This window comes from Neofelis nebulosa, chromosome 9 (genome assembly GCF_028018385.1).
Source record: "Neofelis nebulosa isolate mNeoNeb1 chromosome 9, mNeoNeb1.pri, whole genome shotgun sequence".
In the NCBI taxonomy this organism is placed as follows: domain Eukaryota; kingdom Metazoa; phylum Chordata; class Mammalia; order Carnivora; family Felidae; genus Neofelis; species Neofelis nebulosa.
Genome location: NC_080790.1, coordinates 125,646,118 through 125,659,061, shown reverse-complemented (window position 1 = coordinate 125,659,061; position 12,944 = coordinate 125,646,118). Strand labels below are relative to the sequence as shown.

The 12,944-nt window shown below is 45.3% G+C and overlaps 1 protein-coding gene across 5 annotated transcripts in view; it reads right to left on the bottom strand.

Moving 5' to 3' along the window:
* The window catches only part of PKIG (cAMP-dependent protein kinase inhibitor gamma), a 99,774-nt gene that overhangs the window by 12,676 nt on the left and 74,154 nt on the right, over positions 1-12,944 (bottom strand). For all 5 annotated transcript variants that reach the window (XM_058685732.1, XM_058685730.1, XM_058685734.1 and 2 more), the window contains one exon: positions 9,574-9,643. The gene's annotated coding sequence lies outside the window, so the exon portion shown is untranslated. The remainder of the gene's footprint in view (positions 1-9,573; positions 9,644-12,944) is intronic.

Below are 12,944 nucleotides of genomic sequence, written 5' to 3'. Positions count from 1 at the left end.
TCAGGGACTTTTATGTTACAGGCCCCCCAGGACGAGAATCAGGATCTGGCTTGGTCCTCCTCTCTCTCCATTGGGTCCCTGGAAGTTCTTGACCCTTTCCCTTAAGAGTGTGTGTTGACAGGGGCGCCTGGGTGGCTTAGTCACTGGTTAAGTGTCCGACTTTGGCTCAGGTCATGATCTCAGAGTTTGTGAGTTCGAGCCCCGTGTCAGGCTCTGTGCTGACAGCTCAGAGCCTGGAGCCTGCTTCCAGTTCTGTGTCTCCTCCTCGCTCTCCCTCCCGCTCACACTCTGCCTCCCTCTTAAAAATAAACAAACATAAAAAAAATTAAAAATGGGAGTTCCTAGGTGGCTCAGTTGGGTAAGCATCCAGCTCTTAACCTCAGCTCAGGCCTTCCTCTCGGGGTTGTGAGTTCGAGCCCTGCGTGGGGCTCTGCACTGGGCATAAGCCTACTTAAAAAAAAAAAAAAAAAAAAAAAAAAAAATCTTTCCACTGGGGCACCTGGGTGGCTCAGTTGGCTAAGCGTCTGACTTCGGCTCAGGTCACGATCTCACTGTCCGTGGGTTCGAGCCCTGCGTCGGGCTCTGTGCTGACAGCTCAGAGCCTGGAGCCTGTTTCAGATTCTGTGTCTCCCTCTCTCTGACCCTCCCCCGTTCATGCTCTGTCTCTCTCTGTCTCAAAAATAAATAAACATTAAAAAAAAAGAAAAATTAAAAAAAAAAAGTGTGTGTTGATGACTCCCTATATAGCCAGAGGCCACTCTCCAGAGTTGCCAGTCTGCCTACTTAGCATGTCCCTTGGACATCCCACTCCATTTCAAACCTCACATGTGAAGCCACAAGCCTGCCCCATCTAGCCTTCCCCAGCTCAGTGAAGACACCATCTGTCCACACTGCTCAAGCTGGAGACCTGAAGGCATCCTGGATTCCTCCTCGGCTTCCACTCATGTATAATGAGTGGGACTCATGTATAATGATGGGACTCTGTCACCAGGTCCCATCATTTCTACTTGGGAAACTCAGCCTGGATCTGCCTTCCTCCCCTCTGCACGGTCACCACCTGGTCTCCATCTTTCCTCACCTGTACCCCTGGTGGAGTGTCCTCATTGCATCAATGCTCTGCCCTTGGCCCATGGTCTATTTTCTACACAAACAACTGGGGTGATGTTTGCAAATCAGACGTTGGGTCATTCCCCTGCTTCTTTCAACCTCTGATGCTTTTCCATTTCACATCTGGGAAAATCTAAACTCATGCCACCAGTCCCTAAAGTCCTGCGTTGACCTTGCCCTGCCCTCCCCTGTGACCTTTCTTCCCATTTCCACTGTCTTTTGACTCATTTACTCTTCAATTCCGCAAAGCAACTAAGTTCTTCCTGAATTCAGGGCCTTCATGAGACTGTTCTCTCTGCTTGGAATATTCTCTGTTATTCTGCTCTTTACAGAGGCTTGTACATGGATTCCTGGCTCTGTCTTTTCACATTTTCCTGCTCTAGGACCCTGACCAGAGGGCCCTGCAGGGCATGAGGCTTTCAGAGCCTCTGTGGCTCGCTACTGCCGCATGTCGTGAAGGCACGGCTGAGCCACCGGGAGTCTTGTGTAGTGTGGTGGACACGGCAAGGGCTGGGGAGTCACCAGCTTCTGCCCCTACACCTGGGCAACTCACCTGACCAATAGATTCCTCTTCTGGAAGATGGGGCTATAACAATTGCCTTGAAAGGTGGTTGTGAGGAATGATCAGAGCCAGCGCTTACACAGTCCTTAGTGCATGCCAGGCTGTGTGCTAAGCACCTTACAGGCATTATGTCATTTAATTTTATAACAGCTCTGTGAAGTGGAAAGTGTTTTTAATCCTATTCTACAGAAGAGAGAGCTGAGATGCAGAGAGGTTAAGAAGCTTCCCCAAAGTTGTATACTCACTGAGTGTGGGGTAGAATTGAACCTGTGCTATTAGGCTACAAAACACAGAAATGACAGCACCTGCCTGGCATATAGTAAGCATCTGTTAAATGCTGTTCGTTCCCTTTTCTCCCATCAGTCTCCAACCTCACAGTAAGCATTCCTGAGGGAAAGGCAAGAAAGCAATGAAGTCCCACGAAAATATTCTACAGTGCTGGCTGAAACATATACCCACATGCACTTTTCCCACACTTGAGAAAAGTTCTATTTAGAATTTTCAGGGGCGCCTGGGTGGCTCAGACAGTTAAGTGTCCGACTTCAGCTCAGGTCATGATCTCATGGTTCATGAGCTCAAGCCCCACATCAGACTCTCTGTTGTCAGCACAGAGCCTGCTTTGGATACTTTGTGCCCCAGGCTCTCTACCCTTCCCCGACTTGTGCTCTGTCTCTAAAAAATAAACATTAAAAAAAAACTTTTCATTTGGAAAAAATCTTCAGAATTTTTTCAATGGTATTAGGTTGATTCTCTGAATTCTGCAGAGAGCTGGGGCTGGGGATTGAGACAGTGATATAAACTCTTCAATCCATGAACATCTGTGTTTCTGTGGAGGTCTCTGGAAAGAGGCAGAACAGTCCAGCTGGATTACCGCTTGGGGACCAGGAAGGCTGGGTCTCTCCGGACCTCCTGCTGTTTACACACTATCTAAACTTGGTGAGGGCTTAGCTAAAATGGTTCCCAGAGACTGGCAGTCCCCGTCAGACCATGCAGGGAGGGCAGTAAGGGAAAGTGTAATCACTTCCAAGCAGGCCGGCCAAAGGTCCAGAGGCTGAGCACTAGTTCTGCTAGGTACCTCTGGGCAAGGTTCTTCCCCCTCAGACAGTGGGTGTCTCAAATGTGCAATGAAGGAGTAAGCTGGGATCCTTGTGGTGGTCTTGAAACACATCTGCAAATGCTTTGATGCTCCTCCCATCGAGAGGGGAGTCTAATTTGCATCCCTTGAATGATCTGGCCTTAGTGACTTACTCCTAACTAATGGGATGCAATAGAAGCGATGCTGTGGGACTCCCAAGACGAGGTTAGGAAAGGAGACACAGCCTCCAGCTAGCTCTCTCTTGGGCCACTTGTCTTTGGAGTTCTGAGCTGCATGTAGGGAATTTGAGGCTCCACACTTTGAGGCAGCCCAAACCAACCCAATGAAATGCCCACATGGAGAGATCCTGGGAGGGCATGGAGAGAGATGCAGCCAGCAGCCGCTGGCTATGGCAGCCTCTAGCTATTCCAGCACCATCTGACTGCAAGTGCATGAGATCCAAGCCACAAGAGCCCAGCCAAGCTGTCCCCACATTTCTGACTCACAGAAACCATGAGAGATGATAATAAATTATTACTGTTATTTTGAACCACTAAGTACTGGGGCTGCAGTGTTATTCAGCAGCGGACAGCCAGAGTGGTCTCTAACAGGTTACTGCCATGCCAGCTCTCTGGAAGTCTATATGAAAGCACTCCCTAAATCTACTGTGGAGAATGAAAAGCGGCAAGATGTGATTTCTATACTATTAATTTATCCATCCATTCATTCAACAAAATTTTACTCATCACTCATTGTGCACCAGGCTTGGGACCAGATGCCATGGATACAAGAACAGTAAGACATCACTATGCCCTTGAGGGAAGTTCATGGTCTGGGTGGGGAGATGAACTCACGCATGGTCTAGATGGGGTGACCAGTGTGAGGGGCATACACCAGGGTTACCAGGATCACCAGGAGAATGGTTTCAAGCCATGCCCCTTGCCTCCCACAGGGATTCTAGTAACACTAGGCAGGAGGATGTGGCCTGTCTCTACCACTGACGAGAGGGTGTCAGAGCCCCCACAGGTAAGGAGAGAGAAAAGAGTTTAGAGACCACTTCTGTATATAAACCTTTAAAAACTTTAAGAATCTTTAAAGAGCTTGGAAGGTAAGAGCTGTAATAAAAAGACATATAAGGCAGAGCAGGGGCTCAGGAAGCCGGTCGTTTATAGGCACTGATTTTAAGGAAGTTACTCCACCCTTCCTTCCTATTTATCACTCACTGGGCACTGAGGGTTCAGCAGCGAACAAAACAGACCCTCTGCCCTCATGACGCTGACATTCTAGTGGAGTGACTCACACTAACACGCAAACAGAATAAATGTCAGGTGGTGAAAGTACTAAGGAGAGAACTAAAGCGGGGCAAGAGGTGTGGGGTTTTCTACAGAGTGACAGGGAGCCTTGGATGCACAGACACCGGTGCACAGACCCAAAGGAAGGGAGGGAGGCAAATACCTGGGGAAGCTGTGCCAGGCAGAGGGAGGAGTTGCAGGAGGGGGGGCTTGCCTGGTATCCAGAAAGATGACCAGGAGGCCACAGGGCTGGGGGACGGGGACTGGTGGGGAAAGAAGACCGAATGTGGCTGGTACCCTCTGGGGTCTGAGAGGATAAGGGTGCCTCTGAATTTTGCTCTGATTTTGATGTGACCCTCTCACAGGTGTTTCCAATTGGATACTCTAATGCTTCCCTTCCATGCCTATTTTCAGAGCCTTCTCCCTAGTGTGGGGTGAGTGGAGCCTCGGGGCAGTGAAGGGCACTACTCATCACACAACACTCACAGACATACTGTAGGCCCGAATGCAGTGCCAGCAAGGCCTGGGTCCTCTGGTCTTAAGCTGAAGGGGAAACAAAGTTCTTGTTCCATTCTTCCTGCCTCTGGATAGAAGTAGAGATCAGAATCCACAAAACACAACATAGGTAAATACTAATTAAAGAGCCTCCCTTGGAACCTGGAAAGGCAACGTGCTTACAACTCAGGGACTGTTCTTGAGGAGAGCACATAGATTCACCTGTGCCTTTGGCCCACGGCAACAGTTTGCCCAAGATTCCCAGTCTCTGGGCTCGTACTGCAGCCCTCCACTCCCTACATCCAGACACTGAGTCTTCATGGGATGGCCAGCCCCCTGAAGTGTCCTGTGTAACTCCTAGTGGCTCAGGACAGACACCCTTCAGCCAGAGCATCCTCTTCCCTGACCCAGCAGAAAAGATAAGAGCTCCCCGTTTTGCCATGCTGCGAGTGTTGACATATTTGTTCACTATCTGCCTTCCCAATTGGCTCCACGAGGATAGGTACCCCGACTTTGTTTGCCAATGTATCCCCAGCACACAGCATGGTTCCTGACATATGGAAGAGGCTCAATAAATACCATCGTGCAAATGAATTAGTAAACAAACAAAATAAAAACTTAAGAACCTCCATACTCTCAAGCCAGTGATTAAGATAACAATCTGAGCCCTGGCTCCTGACCAAATAAATAACAGTGACAGTGATAAAATGAAAATGGCTACCATTTATGGGGTATATATACTGTGCAACAGGCATGGTGACAGGTGCTTTCCATACACCGTCTTAGTTACTTCACAGTAGCCTAGTATAATTAGATCCCTCTTAGACATAACAGCACGTGCTGGAGCCTGGATTCTCACCCAGGACTGGCTGGCTCTGGGGCCTCAAAGGCAGCGCCTCTCTGGCTCAGGGAAGCAGAGGATGAGAGAGAACCTGAGGAAAAGGTGAGGTTAAAGGGGCTGAAGCGGCAGGAGTGGACTGCCAGGGAAAGGAAAGGGAGGCTCTCCTTTGTCTTCATTTACACTCGTCTCTACCCAGTCGCCTGACCTACTCCAGTTCTACTCTCGCCCTGACAGTCACAGAACGTTCCTTCATTCCTTTAGTTCTTCATTCAACACTTACTACATGCACACTCCTTCCAGCAATGGAGCCGGAAGTATCTGAGAGGCACTGCATTGTTTAACCCTCACAATGGAGACACCATGGCTCAGAGAGGTGGCACAAGTCACCCAAGGTCCTCCAACCAGGACTTGAATCTGTATTTCTTCATTCCCAATTCAGTGCCCATTCTTTTTTTTTAAATTTTTAAATGTTTATTTATTTATTGAGAGAGAGGGAGACAGAGTGAGGGCAGGAGAGGGGCAGAGAGAAAGGGAGACACAGAATCCAAAGCAGGCTCCAGGCTCCGAGCTGTCGGCACAGAGCCTGATGCGGGGCTCGAACTCACAAACCGTGAGATCACGACCTGAGCTGGAGTTGGACACTAAACCGACTGAGCCACCCAGGCACCCCGGTGCACATTCTTGAGGCTGGTGCACTCTGGGGACGGCTTTGTCTTGAGGTGGACAGCACTGCATCTGTGTCGTCCCCCTCAGAGAACTGTTCTATCATCAAACCCCCTGCGCCTCCGGCTTCTCTCAACACAAATGGCTCTCTCCATCTGGTGACACAAGGCCATACACTGTAATAATGGGCACAAGGAGCTTTTGGAGAGTAGATTCACCGAGTACCTACCACCGCACCTGCTGCATAATGCCTAATAAATGGTCTCTATAAGAGAGAAAGAATGAATGAATCCAGAGAGAGGTACAGTGGATCTGCTACCATGAAACAGCTCAAGAGAGCACACAGTTGGATGTCCTCAAAGGGCCTGACAGGATACTGTACGTGCTGTCTCCTGAATTTTACAGTGACAGGCACCCACATGAGCAGCCTTCACACCGACAACCACAGTAAAGCCGAGAGAGAAGCCACACCAGGGATTCAGATGACAGAAGAAAGATCCTGTGCTGAATTGCCGCTGGTTCTGACACCAGTGGAGAGATGTGGCCCCACGAAGCCAAGTTTTACAGTCACTTACCCAGAGGAGCCTATTTGACAGGCGATGTTGACAAGTGGAAATGATTCAGAAAATACTTGTCTCTTGCCTATGTCAACCCCAAATTCAGGCATATCAAAGACACACTTATAGCTTCTTAGCCAATAAAGTCATTTATAAAATATGTTAGAGTCAAATTTCATTTGTCTAGTGATCCCTCAGGGAACAACTCACTCCAGATCACCAAGATTCCCACACGGTTAATCTTGTAAGTATCAAAACCTCACCTGGAGACAGAAAGTAGATTAGTGGTTGCCTAGGGCTGGGGAGGGGTGGGGAGTTGGGAAGGTGATGAGTAATGAAAATGTTCTAAAACTGATTATGGGGACAGATGCACAACTCTAAATACACTAAAGACCAATGAATTGTATACTTTAAATGCGTGAATTGTATGGTATGTGAATTATATCTCAATAAAGCTGTAAAAAAAAACCCTTTATCTGAATTATAATGGATAGAAATTCTTCTCATGTATTGCATTAATGCATTAATGTATTACCAGCCTTTTCTTTTTTGAGAGAGCGTGAGCAGGGGAGGGGCAGAGAGAGAGGGAGACACAGAATCGGAAGCAGGCTCCAGGCTCTGAGCTGTCAGCACAGAGCCCGATGCGGGGCTCGAACTCATGAACCGTGAGATCATGACCTGAGCTGAAGTCGGACGCTCAACCGACTGAGCCACCCAGGCGTCGCTATTACCAACCTTTTCTTAATGATTTAAGACCACAGCTGTGTATCTGGTGTAACATAGCAATGCTCTCACTATCACAATATACAGGGCAGCTTGCCCTACACTAAACACCCCCGTTTACTTTAGCTTTTCTATCAATGCCCTTTACTTTTACCATGAAGCTTGGTGGTTAAGCTCATGTGCATGGGTCATGTATCACTTACTGGCTTATTGGCTCTGTGATCTCTGGTGAGTTACTAGATCTCTCTGCGCCTCCATTTCTCCATTTGTAAAACAGCAGTACCAGCCTCACTGAAGGAGTGTGTGCGTTAAAGAAAATGATGTAGATAAAGCATTTAGTGCTCTTCCTGGCAATCAGGAGCCAAACTGAATTCCAGCCCTCAGCACTATTCTCACCACTGTCAGTAGAGTTGCCTACAGAGCCCTTTCTGAGTTATGGACTCAGAAGCCAGAAACCCCACCCCCTACGAGTGTTCAGCACACCTGGTGTGTTCAATGAGATGAAACCAGGGATGGGGTGCAATTTCATGACTGGACTGTGGGACATCCCATGGGAAGGCTCTCAGCTTCAGTGATGCTAAGTAATTTGTACCAGTTCACCCTCAAACAGAAAAACCTAGAAGCCTGGTAAGGTCACTCAAGATCCTGGCATCTGTGAGGCTGGTGCTCAGGGGGACACAGTGGCCTACAACACGTTAGGCTTTCTCTAGACAAATGGTTCTTAAAATTCAGAGGTCTCAGATCACATTTGAGAACCTGAGGAAAGCTATGGACACTTGGCCCAGAAAAGTGTGTGTGTGTGTACACACACACACACACACACACACACACACTGTACCTATGAATACAGGGGAATTCTGAATCCCAGAAGCTAACCATAAACCCCTGGTTAAAAACCCCAGCTCTAGACTTCCTATAACCCCAGCGTCCTCAAGGTTTAGTGGCTCTGGAACAGAGAGGTCTTTTGCAGGCTTGCCCTCCTAAATGGGCCTTGGCCAGATAAACAGTCCTGGGGGCTGACCGGCTGCCGCATCTTAGTCAATGCAAACAGCTGCATCCAGGGGGTTCCCAGCGGCACTGAGTCAGAACAGGACGCAAGCCCAGTAGCTTGGGAAGCTACTGCAGGGCAAGGCCCCGAAGCCTTGCTGATAAGCAATTGGGGACTTCCAGCCCCAGGGCAGCTTCCAGACAGACTAGACTCTCACTCTGCCAACAGAGAAGAGGACTCGTAGGTGCTGGAGGCAGGGTAGGCCATGAGACAGAATTTTTTTTTTTTTTAATTTTTTTTTTTAACATTTTATTTATTTTTGAGACAGAGAGAGACACAGCATGAACGGGGGAGGGGCAGAGAGAAAGGGAGACACAGAATCGGAAGCAGGCTCCATGCTCTGAGCCATCAGCCCAGAGCCCGACGCGGGGCTCGAACTCGTGGACCGCGAGATCGTGACCTGAGCTGAAGTCGGACGCTTAACCGACTGAGCCACCCAGGCGCCCCATGAGACAGAATTTAAAGGAGGTGGAACTCCCCCAAGCTCCTGGGACTACTAGGCCTTGGACAGAGAAATGAAGGCGGGAGATTCTGCTCTAACTGTAGGGAGGCGGAGCTGAGAGAGGGGTAGACATGTTGTAGGGAGGGGAGGGAGCTGAGCCACGGATGAAAGGCTGTTAAAAATGACTAACCGACGCCAGAACTGTTAAAGTATGAACACCGACCCAAAGTGGCCATACTTCCAAGTAGGCCATTCATGTTTCATGAACTGCAGTTTTCTTCCGACTGGAAGGGACCTGCACCATCTCTCCTCATCAGACCACTGGGCTGTGCTGGTTTCTCCAGTCTGGGCTTTGCTTGCTTTTGCTCCTCTATCACAGTATTAAAATCCCCATAATGTGCTTTGGTCCTGATGAAAATAGCTTTGCACAACAAACAAGAAAGTTGGCATCATGCCCAAATTTGCTGATAGCCCCTGTGTATAATTCCATCAGCTTAAATAGATGGCTGAAGAAACCCATTCTCTTTGAAGCCACTAGAAGTAAATTGTCTTTCTGATGCTATAAAGAAATGATCTGTAAAATTGCAGTGTGATATCGTATAACTTCTGCAAAGGGCCAACCTTTGGCCATACCTTTCTTCATGGGACCAAAATTCCTTTCTAATTTCACTTGGAACCTATTTCTTTTATTTGTTTGAACAGAAGTAAAGGTATTTAGATAAACACTTGGGATGCTGTAGTAGTGGTATGAGCAATGTGACTACCCACCTGTTTTAGTTTCTTTTTCCTACTTGCATCTCTTCGGATTTTCCACTGTTGACTAATCAGTGTGGAAATTCTAAGGGACAAGAAAAACAAGAATTAGAGCCAGACATACTCTAGGGTTGTAAACTAAAACAATCTTTTGGGAAGACTAGTTAAGCATATCTAGTAACATATTCAATGTGCACACCCTTTGGGTCAAATATATAGGAATTTACAGCAAAGGTATGTTCCCATAAGTAAAAGGATGATCAGTAAAACATATTGTGCAATAGCAAAGGAAAGAAGAAACAAGTTAAATATTTGCTAATAGGAAAAAGTTAAATTATGATGTACTAATACCATACTAGATGGCTGCTACAAAGAATGAGAAAGATTTCACTGTAGCGACATGGAAAAAAGGGCACGCTCTGTTGTTAAAAAGGAGTGTGACACTGTACAGGTCATAATTTTTAATATAAAGTATGAACATGATTGTTTAGGAAAAAGTACAGCATTTGTACACATACACAGTTTTGTTTTGTTTTGTTTTGTTTTGTATCTACATAGAAAAAGGCCATCAGCAAACTGAACAGTGGTTCTCTCTCTGGGACTCAGAGACTAGGAGAAAGGAAGTGAAAGACTTCTACATTTTACATGAATGACTCCTATTTTGGTTGAAAACTTTTTTTTTTTTTTTTTTAAATTTTTTTTTTTCAACATTTTTTATTTATTTTTGGGACAGAGAGAGACAGAGCATGAACGGGGGAGGGGCAGAGAGAGAGGGAGACACAGAATCGGAAACAGGCTCCAGGCTCCGAGCCATCGGCCCAAAGCCTGACGCGGGGCTCGAACTCACGGACCGCGAGATCGTGACCTGGCTGAAGTCGGACGCTTAACCGACTGCGCCACCCAGGCGCCCCTGGTTGAAAACTTTTAAAGGGACGCACACAACTTTCATAATCGTTATACATGCGGTCTATCTAGAATTCTAAAATATCAAGAGTGAGGACAAAAGATGTTTCCAGACAAAGACCGAGCAAGTTTGCCATTCAGACTCCAAGAACATTCTCCAACAGAAAGGAAACCAAGCACAGAAAGTAAGTGGGGTTTTAGAGTCAACAGTGAGCAAAACTAGTAAGTACAGTATATTGGTAAATTGAAAACACTGATTAAGTGAAAACTAAGTAGGAAGATAAACACAAATCTGACAATATTACACATTTGACAGTAAGAGTGTCAAGGATGGAAGAGATCACAACTAAAACTTCGCATGGTCCTTATTCAGGACAAATACTGGAATTGACCCAATATATCTATGTTGCATATTGAAAAATTCTAAGGTAAAATGACAAAATATTGAAATAGAACACTTAAGTTTCACACTTAAGTTTAAGTCTAATTATCCAAAAACGTTAATCCTTCCCAAATTACTACATGGTCTTAATTAAGTTTCAATAAGAATACAAATAGTTTTTCTTTGAAAGTGAAATGGGTAAAATTAAAGTTCATATGGAATACTAAACACCCCAAAATTTAGCCAAGAAACAGAAAAGAAAATTATTTTTAAAAATATATAAATAGGGGATTTATCTTAGGAGATAATAAAAATTTACTTTATAAAGACATAATAAAAAGACATGGTTAGAAGAACAAATAGGTCTGTGATCTAACAGAGCAAGTTCAGAAAAGGATACAAGAAAGGAACTTATTTATCACAAAGATGGAATTTCAGTGCAAAACAGAAAAGATGGTTTATTTAATAAATGGTGCTGGCAGACCTAGAATAAAGCCTGATCCCTACCTCTTTGCTATGTATAAACATAATTCCAAAGGGATTAAAGGTTCAGGATTAAATAATTAAAACCCTAAAAGTATTGGAAGAACATTTAGGAAAATATTTATATAACTCTGAGGTGGGGATATTATTCTTTTTAAAAAAATTTTTTTTTTAACGTTTATTTATTTTTGAGACAGAGAGAGACAGAGCATGAATGGGGGAGGGTCAGAGAGAGAGGGAGACACAGCATCTGAAACAGGCTCCAGGCTCTGAGCAGTCAGCACAGAGCCGACGCGGGGCTCGAACTCACAGACCGCAAGATCGTGACCTGAGCCGAAGTCGGACGCTTAACTGACTGAGCCACCCAGGCGCCCCGGTGGGGATATTACTCTTAACCAAGGCAAGAAATCTAGACACAATGAAGCAACAAATAGAAAAATTTAATATACAAATAATAGATTAGGAAAAATATTTGCATTGCAAAAATTGCAAATACATTTTTGTATTGCAAAATTTCATTTGCAATACATTGCAAATGTACATTGCAAAATTTCATTTGCAAGAATACTTAACACATAAAGAGCTCCTGTAACTTGTTGAGAAAAAAGCAACTAATTCATAAGGAAAAAGGGTGAAGGAAATTCACAGAGGAAAATAAAATGGCCAATTAACATGAAACAATGTTCAATCTCACAAGTAGTAAAGAAAATACAAAGCAAGCACCTATAAAGACACCATTTTCTGCCATCAGCTTGGTCAAAGAATGAAACCATAAAGAGAGAGGAAGGGATAGAGGGAGGAGGAGGATGGAGAGTGGGAGGAAGAGACAGAGGATAGGAGGGAGAAAGGGAAAGAATACCTAATATTAAAGATTTAGGGAAATGAAAGTACTCGCACATTTATGGGAAGAATGCAAGTTACTAGAATTCTTTATAAAGTAGGATGGTATTCTCTATTAAGATGTCAAATACACAGACCCCTTGACCCAGCAATATTATTTTTGAAAATGCAACCTATAGAAATGAAAGCACCAGTATGGTCAGTGGTATTATAATAGTGTTGTATGGCGACAGATGGTGGCTACACTTGCAGTGAGCACAGCATACATAACCTACAGACTCGGCAAATCACTGTGTTGTACACCTGAAACTAATGTAACATTGTGTGTCAACTCGACTTCAATTCAATAAGTAAAAGCACAAGTAAAAAAGGATGTATGTATATATTTAATGCAACAATATTTTTAGAGAAAACAAAACATAACAACTTGAATATCTATCAAAGGACAAATGGCTGAATACATTGTGGTACCTGTAGGTCTATAGCCCTAAAGCTATTTAAAACTTAAAAAAAAAAATTTTTTTTTAGTGTTTTATTATTTATTTTTGAGACACACACACACACACACACACACACACACACACACACACACACACAGAGTATGAGTGGGGGAGGGGCAGAGAGAGAGGGAGACAGGATCCGAAGCAGGCTCCAAGGCTCTCAGCTGTCAGCAAAGGGCCTGATGCGGGGCTTGAACTCACAAGCTGTGAGATCATGACCTGAGCCAAAGTCAGGTGCCCAACCAACTGAGCCATCCAGGCGCCCCTTAAAACTTTTA